This window comes from Rattus norvegicus, chromosome 13, assembly GCF_036323735.1.
Source record: "Rattus norvegicus strain BN/NHsdMcwi chromosome 13, GRCr8, whole genome shotgun sequence".
In the NCBI taxonomy this organism is placed as follows: domain Eukaryota; kingdom Metazoa; phylum Chordata; class Mammalia; order Rodentia; family Muridae; genus Rattus; species Rattus norvegicus.
Genome location: NC_086031.1, coordinates 55,270,955 through 55,281,024, shown reverse-complemented (window position 1 = coordinate 55,281,024; position 10,070 = coordinate 55,270,955).

Here is a 10,070-nt window from a genome sequence, read left to right as displayed (position 1 = left end):
TGCTTGGACCAATACTAACTTTGGTAACATGCTCTAATCTTCTGACTCATTCTTATTCTCTGACTTGTTTTCTTGTCACATGTGTCTAATTAGTTCAGTGTATAAATTTTTATAACTGTCCCTTTTCTCTTCTTTCTTCACCTTGCTCTTTAAATGGATTCTATCTCTTTCTCTTCTCCTGAGAATTGGGCCTATTTCATTTTGTCAAAACTTTCCCTGAATTCTTACTTTGTCACTCAATTAGAAAACTCTTTCAAACATCAATGCTTCCTTCTGTAGACTAACTTTACCTTCATTGCTTGAGACTAAATGAATGTGCTAAGAGCTGAGCCACAACATAACTACAAATGAGTATTTATAAAGTAACGAAATCTTATTGTTCACAGTGTGATCCTGCAACACCCAAGAGGTCTACCCAGATTCCTACCTCCTTCTGATTGTTTTCATCTCCTTCCCAAGTAGGGGTGAGGCATCCTTACTTGGGCCCTTCTCCTTGTTAAATTTCTTGAGTTCTATGCATTGTATCCTAGGTATTCTGGATTATTTTGGCTAATATCCTCTTATTAGTGAGTATATAACATGCATGTTATTTTGTATCTGAATTACCTCATTTAGGATAATATTTTCCAGTTCTATCCATTGACCTGCTAAACCCATGATGTCCTCATTTTTAATGACTGAATAGTATACATTATGTAAATTAACGCATTTTTCTGTATCCATTTTTTGTTGAGAACAATAATGGGAAAAGACTGAGGGAAAGGCAGTCAAGTGACTGGCTCAACTTGGGATCCATTCAAAGGGAAAGCTCCAAGACCTGACACTGTTACTAATGCTATGGTCAGCTTACAGACAAGAGCCTAGAATGGTTGTCCTCTGAGAGGTCGACAAAGCATGACTGAGAGAGACACAGATACTTTTACCCAACCACTGGACTGATGCCTGTGACCCCTGTGGTTGAATTAGGAGAAGGCTGGAAGAATCTGAAGTGGAGGAAAACCCCATAGGAAGACCAGCAGTCTCAACTAACCTCGACCCCTGAGAACTCTCAAGCACTGAGCCACTATCAAGGCAGTATACACAAGCTGGTCTGTAGCCCCTTACACATATACAGAAGAGGACTGTTACTTACTTCACTGAGAGAAGATGTACCTGACCCTTGAGAGACTTGAGGCCTGGCAGGAGAGTACATTCTCTGAGAGACACCAGGGATGAGGAGTGCGATGAGGAACTGTGAGAGGGTGGACCATGAGTGGAACCATGACAGGATTGTAAAAAAAAATGTAAAAGTAATAAAACAAACAAACAAACAAACAAATAGAAATTAGGGAAAGAAGGTCTATCACCATAGCTTCAAATAATATAAAATATCTTGGAATAACTCGAACAAAACAAATGAAAAGCCTGTATAATAAAACTGTCATCTTTACAGAAAGACACTGAAGAAGATAAGAGAACACAGAAAGATTTTTCGTGCACCGGGATCAGTAGTCTGAATGATCATCCTACCAAAAGCAATCTACAAATACAATGCAATTCACATGAATATTTCAACATAATTGTTTACAACCCTGCAAAGGATCATTCTAAACTTCATATGGGCAAACAAAATACAAACAAATCCAGGATAGCTAAAGCAACCTTGAAGAATAAGAGCACTACTAGAATTATTATCATCCCTTTTTTTCAAGTTGTAATACAGAGATATAATCATAAAAATGCATGACATTGGCATAATAATAATTATGTTGACCAACTGATTCAAACTGAAGACCAAGACATAACTCTACACAATTATGGACTCCTTATTTTTGACAAAGAAGACAGAAATACACAATAAAAATAAGATAGTGTCTTCTACAGATTGTACTGATCAAACTGGATGACTGCATATAGAAAAAAAATAAAAAAAATCTACATTTAGAACCTGCATTTAACTCATTTCCAAATTACTCAACATAAAATCAGATACACCGATCCTAATAAAAATGAAATTGGGTAATTTTTTTAACAGACTGAAATATGAAACTACATTGTTGACAGAATACCAATAATGGAGGTAGTAAGATTAACAAATAATAAATGGAACTTGTGAATTTGTAAAGCTTTGCTAAAGCATAGCAAGGACATTGTCAATTATACTATGAAAATCAATATAGCGGTTTCTCAGCAAGTTTGGAATTATTCTAACTCAAGATCTTATATGTATACAAAATGAATCTTTAACCTACCACCAGGACACTGGGTCAACTATGTTCATATTGGTTTCATTTATAACAGTTAGAAACTGGAAATAACCTATATGTCACTCAGAAGAATGGAAAAATGATTTCTTCTCAACTCCATATTTGATAGAAAACTAATATCCAAAATATATAAAGAAATTTTGATATAAAATGAAACAAATAATCCAATTACAAATTGAGATACATATATAAACATAAAATTCTTAATATTAGAATCTCAAATTGCTGAGCAAAGGGAACATTCCTCTATTGTCAATACAAATTCAAAATTGTACAGTCACTATGGAAATCAACATGGTAGTTGCTCAGTAAGTTGGGACTTGATCGATTTCAAGTTTCATTTATACCACTTCTGTGCATATATGTGCAGCCAAATGAATCTGGATCCTACTACAATGATACCTGCTCAACTATGCTTATTGTTGCTTTATTTATAACAGCCAGAAACAGAGAACACCCCAGATGTCACTCAATAGAAGAATGGATAAAGAAAATGTTCATTTTCACCTGGGAGTATTTCTCAACTGCCAACAAAAGTGACATCATGAAATTTTCAGAGAAAATAATGGCACTAGAAAAATAAAATAAAATCATGAGTACATTAAACCAGAACCCAAAAGACAAATTCACCATTATTCACTTATAAGTACATGCTAGTTGTTATGTAAATGATAACTTATAATCTGTAGAGCCAGAGAGGTTTCATAAAGCAGAGATTACTAGGGGTACTCTGAGAATAGGAAATAGAATAGACTTTTCCTGTGAACTACAGCAGGGTGGGAACAAGGACTGAAGGGATCAGGTTGGAGAATGGGGATAAGAGGGGAATGGGATGGAAGGAGAAAGTTCGATAGGGATATGTTGAATAAAAGGATGTTTCGTGGTGCTATGGAAACCCACTTTAGTGGAAATTTCAAGAAATCAATGAAGATTGTCCTAGTGAGGATTTCTAGTAATCGAGGCTACTAAGTCTCAACCGGCCATGTCTTATAATAAGGCAACACTTATAGTGGTGGGAGTGACTGGAATGACTTTCTGTTGAGTTGTTAAACAACACAAGCTGATGCTAGAACAGAAGGTTTCTCTCTGCAAACTGACAGGAGTGGCTTAGTCCCCAGGATAGCATCTGTCAAGCTCATTGGATATGAAGAAGTCAAGTTACTTGCATGGTGTTGATGTTTGGTCTATTTCTATGTACCGGAATGCTCAATTCTGTAACTGAATCTATGAGTAAATTCTCACATTTGCGAGCTTCTGTTGTGAAACCTTTGTTCCATAATTTAAAATATTGGTTAAATAAAAATAGTGACAGCTAATTACTGGAGGTATTAGATGTAGACAGGTTTTTGAATTACATGATTTTGGGTGGAAAAGAGGAAAAGGAAGGAGAATGAGGAGGGGTAGGAAGAAGATACCATGAGGGGAGGACTATGAATACCAGACCAGGAGAAACAGCAAGCATTTGGGGTATAACCTTTGGGAGGTAACTAGGCCAGCAGTTGAGAAATAGAGACTAGGAGTTAACCCCAATAATTTTCAAAGCCAAATAAAGTAACCACAGTCTGATTCTCATTTATTTGTAAGCTAGTCATTGATAAGCATAAATTGTTTAGACTATAGCATGGACCCTTTTCCTCAAGGTTTAGTATCCCTGGCATGGGAAGGTAATATGCAGGCTCCCTAAAGATGAACCTAGAAACTAAACTAGCCACAAAACTGGCCAATAAATTGTCTGGCTTGTAGGACGTGCTGCAATGGTGGCACAGAACTTGTGGGAGTGCACAACCGATGTATGATTTAACTTGAGTCTAAGGAATACCCAGGAACTGAAGATAGGATAGCAAGACAGGCTTATGGTAGAGCCAAACTCAACTGGTCTTTAAAACCAAAACAGAAAAATAAGTCCTAATGATATTCTGCCATATTCATACCTTGATGCCTTGTCCAGTCACCATCAGATACGCTTTGGCTGGCAGCAAATGAGAGTCACTGGACAGACTGACAGCCAGACAATATGCAGACAATTTCTAAATTGAAGGTCACTATGAGATCCCTCTCCTTGGAGCTCTGGGAATCTTGGAGGTGGGGTGGAGAATTTAAGAGTGAGATGGGATGGAGGATACATGGAGAACATGGTCCACTGAACCAACTAAGCAGGGTTCACATGGACTCAGAGACTGAAGTGGTAAGCATGGGTGCTGCAAGTCTCTTCACAAAGTCCTCTCTGTGTATATGTTGCAGATGTTAGCATGGTATTTTTGTAAGATTATTAACAACAGAAGTGGATATTTCTTTGACTCTTTTGACTATTTCTGGGACTTTTTTCTTCCTTAGTTTGTCTTGTCCAATTTCAGTGTGAGGACTCTTGCCTTGCCTTGTTGTATTTTGTTTTGCTGTCTCTTTGAGACCTGCTCTTCTTTGATGGGAGACATAGAGGGAATGGTTTTGGGGAAAGGGGAAAGGCCATGTAGGGGGAACTGTCATTTGGTTGAGAATAATTTAATACAGAGGGAGAGGGGGGGGGAGACTTAAAAGACACAAAAGTGGAAACCAAAATATATAAACAAAAGACAAGCAAAGTAAAACATGCCCAGGTAAAGCACTATGAGGCACACACACACACACACACACACACACACACACACACACACACACAAGAACGCGCAGGCACGCACGCATACACACATACATACATGCAGTCCCAAAATAGTCTTGATTTTGCCTTGAGTTGGTTATTTATGGCTGGACCTAGAACTTGTACTTTAATTGGTTTGTATGCACAGTAAGGCTCTATTAGAGAAAACTAAATTTTTCTTTGTTAATTAGTGATATCTTCTTGGTTAGGAATGGGAGATCACAGCCAGTTTAACCTCTCAGTAATGGAACCACATATTCCTTGGACCAGTACAGTCCCTGTGCACTGTTTCTTTGAATTCATATGTGTGCCAGTCCTGTTGCCTCTGGAAGTCCTTGTTTCCTTGTTGGCCTCTATCCCCACTGAGTTTTTCATTCTTTTTCTCTTAAAAGTTTTCTGTGTCCTGTAGGGAGTGGTGTGATGGGGACAGGTGTTCCACAGTCTCTCACTTTCTGCACATTGTTCAATTGTAGGTCTCTGTGTTTGTTCCTATCTGCTGTAATTGGAAACTTCTCTGATGTTGGCTGAAAAGGACAGTGATCTATGGATGTATCAGGATGCTCTTAGGAATCATAAATTGCTGTGTTTCTTTAGCTAGCGATAATATTGCTTTTCCTCTAGCTCCATGGCCTATCTGGTCCCAGGCTTTTAGGTACATAGGTAGTGTTAGACATGGAATCCACTCAGAGAAAATGGTGTATAGTCTCTCCCACCACTTTTGTGCCATTATTGCAATAGCCTAAGCTGTAACCAGGACAGCACTATAAAGGTAAGGATTTATACTAGGTTCTTGTTTATTTCCCTGCCACCAACCCACCCATAGCATACTGTATACCTTCCAGTACTCTGAATACTAATGTGTAGGGTTGAAGACTCTAGTTAAGAAACATCTCAACTTTACTGAATTCAATGAGATGTATGAGTGGGGGTAGAAATGTATTGTCAGTTTATGGAGTCAAAACAACAACCTCAGCAATAATACGAGTTTTTTTGTAATTTCCATAGGACCTTTTGTGCAACAATTTAATTAGGTATTATAGTACTGACACTAGAAGTTTTAAATTTTGTGAGTGATATCTAGTTGTGTCTTTTTCTCTTCATTATTTGGTGATTCAATTGAGAACGTTTTCATTTATATATACATATTAAGAAGCTTCTACTGTAGAAGTTTTCTATATGATTTCAAAGATAGCCTTTAGTTTTAACTGTTACTCCTCCTTTTTCCTTCATTAGCATCTCTTTTTTTTCTCAGTGCATTTAGTCATTCGTTATAGTCCCAAATCCCATATCTCCAAACTGTACATTGTTAGGTATATTGTATATGAAAGCTTTTGAAACACTTGGAATTGATTTTCTTAGACGGTGGAAGAAATCAATCATTTTCCTTTCTTCTACTTATGAATATCTAGTTTTATCAACACCATTTGCTTAGGACACTGTCTGTTTTCTAACACAAACAAACAGTATGATTGATAAATTTACAAATGAAACAAAGTATCTCAAAAACAAGAAAATGTTCAATGATCTTCACTAGCACAAAATGAATAGTTTATACACACACACACACACACACACAGAGAGAGAGAGAGAGAGAGAGAGAGAGAGAGAGAGAGAGAGAGAGAGAGAGAGAGAGAACATGTTGGTGTGGATTTAGGTTTAAGAAGGAGTGAAACCTTACACATTGCTGGTACGAATTTATGCACTCTGTACACCTCATGGAAGCCAATAAGAAAGTTAAACAAATATAAAATTAGAACTACCACATGATTCAACTATAACACTTCTGGGCACATACCTCAAAGTTTCACAAAGATAATGGCTCATCCGTAATTATTATGACTCTATTAAAAATACCAAAGTAGTAGAACTAGCCTAAGTATCCACTGAAAGATGAAAGAATGGAGAAATTCTATGTAAACTATAGAAAGAAAATAAAACTTATCTATAAAGAAAATAAAACTATGCCATTGAAATACAGATGGTCTTACAAAACTAATCTTTTCTCTGATATGTAGAAACTAAATCCTATCTATCTATCTGTCTATCTATCTATCTATCTATCTATCTATCTATCTATCTATCTATCATTTCTTTCTCTCACACACAGATACACAGACACACAGACACACAGACACACAGGCACACCACACAGTCACACATGGTTAAAATGAAAGTAGCATAGCAGTATTTGTGAAGAGGAAGGGAATTACTTTGTAGAAAAGAATTGGTAAAAGGTAATTACACTCAAATTAAAAAAATATGTTCAAATGAATATACAATTGTGCTGCTCATTACTTTGCCACAAATATACACTTAAACCATAAACAACCAGACACCCCAGAGCTCCCGGGGCTCAACCATCAACCAAATAATACTCATGGAGTGACCCATAGCTCCAGTTGTATATGTAGCAGAGGATGGCTTTGTCAGGCAGCAATAAGAGGAGTCCTAGGTCCTGCCAAGGCTGGACTTTCCAGTGTAGAGGAATGCCAGGGCGGTGAGGCAGGAGTAGGCAGGTTGGAGAACACCTTCATAGTAGCAGGGAGAGGGGGTTGAATGGTAATTTGTGGAGGGGAAGCCAGAAAGAGAGATAACATTTGAAATGAAGATAAATAAAATAGCTAATAAAAAAGATCACAAACATTAACTAAGTATTGTAGTGTATGGTTTTTAATCCCAGCATTCAGGGATAAGGGCAGATGAAGTGCAGAGTGTTTGAGACAAGCTACATATTCACAGAAGAGTAGCTATAGTGAAAAAATAATAATATCCTTTTTCGAAAAAAATGAATTCAGGTGAAATTTATGTCAGTAGGATCTCTAAAGGCTTGAAAACGAATTGTCATTTATTTCCATTATGATTGACTAGAAAAAAATATATTTGACTAGCAGATAACTAGAATAATATAGCATTACTTAATTGTATTTTAGTGACTTTATTAAATAGGCAGTAAAATATGCTGACCATAATTTTGAATATGCTATGGATCAAAGAAATAGCATACAAAGTCACCTACAAGTGTAGTATGTGTAAACATAGGAGAGAGAAAGTACAAAAGAGACATGTAGTATAATCTAATGAGAAAGATGTTGGGAGTAAGTTGTACAGTAATGCATTACACACAGACAAGCAAATACTATCACCTGGATAAGAAGAATTTAAGAAATAAGGCACACAGTGTTGTCATAGGATTCATCCAAATCATTGATTCCAAAGGAAAAATCACACATTTCTCAAGGCATCTGGCCAGCAAACCATAGATGAAAATGTCTTCTGTACTTAAGACTTTCTACAAGAATCACAGTGAAATGAAGAAGAAGTGTGCCACAGTGTCTCAAGAGGTTAATCTATTGTGAATATATTTTATGTGGAGAATTTCTCAATACAAATATGAACCAAACAGAAAATAAAATAGTGCAAAAGAATTGTGAAGTATTAAAAGAAGAGAAAAAAACCATGGTTTAAATTGCTAGTTATATACCACTTAGCATTTGGTATATTTTTAAATGAGATAGACTATATATAATAGTGAAGTGTGAAAACTATCTCCCTCCCTCCCTCCCTTCCTTTCTCCCTCCCTCCCAATCCCCCACTCCTCTCTCTCTCTCTCTCTCTCTCTCTCTCTCTCTCTCTCTCTCTCTCGCTCTTTCTTCCTCTCTTTCGGTGTTTGTTTGTTTGTGTGTGTGTGTGTGTGTGTGTGTGTGTATGTGTGTGTGTGTGTGTGTATCCCAGTGGTGGGGAGGGACACAGACTGACAGAGGTAGAAAGTGTTTCATGCTGCCTTTACCGACTAAATCTCTAATTTAGAGTTTAAAACAAAATACATAATACAACTACCACAATAACAACTCAAAATTAGAAGAGAAAGAAAGGAACATATGGTAGGAGGGATTGACTGACAGTTGATCTTTTCTGAGGTAGGGAAAAATGCACCCAAATAAATTTTGAACAGTTTCTCAGAATTCCATGAACACTAACAAGTAACTATTCAATATACAGGGAAAATAGCTAATGTACATAAGAATATGGGGTGAGGGGCATTGATTTCTCTGAATGAGTAGCAGAATGCAACAAAACAAGATAAAATAAACCCAGTATGAATTGAACTAAAATATATGCAGATGCTTATCCATGCAGATAATGGGCATAGTAGAAAATGTTTCCTCCTTAAAAGAATGACCCAACCAGTCAACTGAAGCTGCTGGCCCTTCTGGTTGAGTTAGGGAAAAACTGAAGGACTCTGAGGAGGAGGGCAACCCTATAGGAGGACAAGCAGTCTCAATTGACCTGGACCTCCACAATCTCTCAGACACTGGACCACCAACTAAGCAACATTCCCCAGCTGATATGAGTCCCCCAAGACATAGACAGCAGAGGACTGCCGTGTTTGGGTTCAGTCAGAGAAGATGCACCTAACCATCAAGATACTGGAGGCCACAGGAAGTTTAGAGGTCTGGTAGAGTGGGTGGGGCAGGGATATTCTTGTGGAGACTGGGGGCAGGGTGGACAGGGAGGAAGTATGGGATATGGAATAGTCGGGGTTGGACTGGGAGGGCAATAAAATCTGGACTGTAAAAATAAATTAATTAATTTACAGATTGCATGGAAATAATTGTTTTAAAGGCAATCTATAGGGAAAATGGGTAAAACAGATTTCTACAAAAGAGAAAAATCAATAAAACACCTCCCTCTAAAATTCTAAAATATTGTATATTTTAGGGAACCTTTAATGTATATAATACCATACCCTGTATTTTTTAATTATTCTTCATAAATGTGCTTCATTGTATATGCCAGAATCCCATCATTGAGAGGGTGGATCCTACATTAGATAGCATGACACTGTCTCATAAGTACCGCATTTTTAAAGATTACTAATCATTTACTCAAAGAGATATTATAGTTTTATGTTTAAAGTTTTACCCTAATTAGCTACAAAAGATACTTATATTTCTAGAATGTGTGTATACTGTGTGCCACCTGAATCTATGCCTTGAATCTCCAGAAACATATATAGAACCACTTGTAAATGCCCTCTTTCAAGTTTTATAATAACAAGAAAAATTCCAAGCGTTTACTAAATATATTATTTATATGCTTAACACCTCCTTGCTTCTGTCTATGTTAACATCAGACTTTTAAAAAAAAAATTCTGTTACTTTCGCTGATTTTTTTGCCCTGTGTGGGTA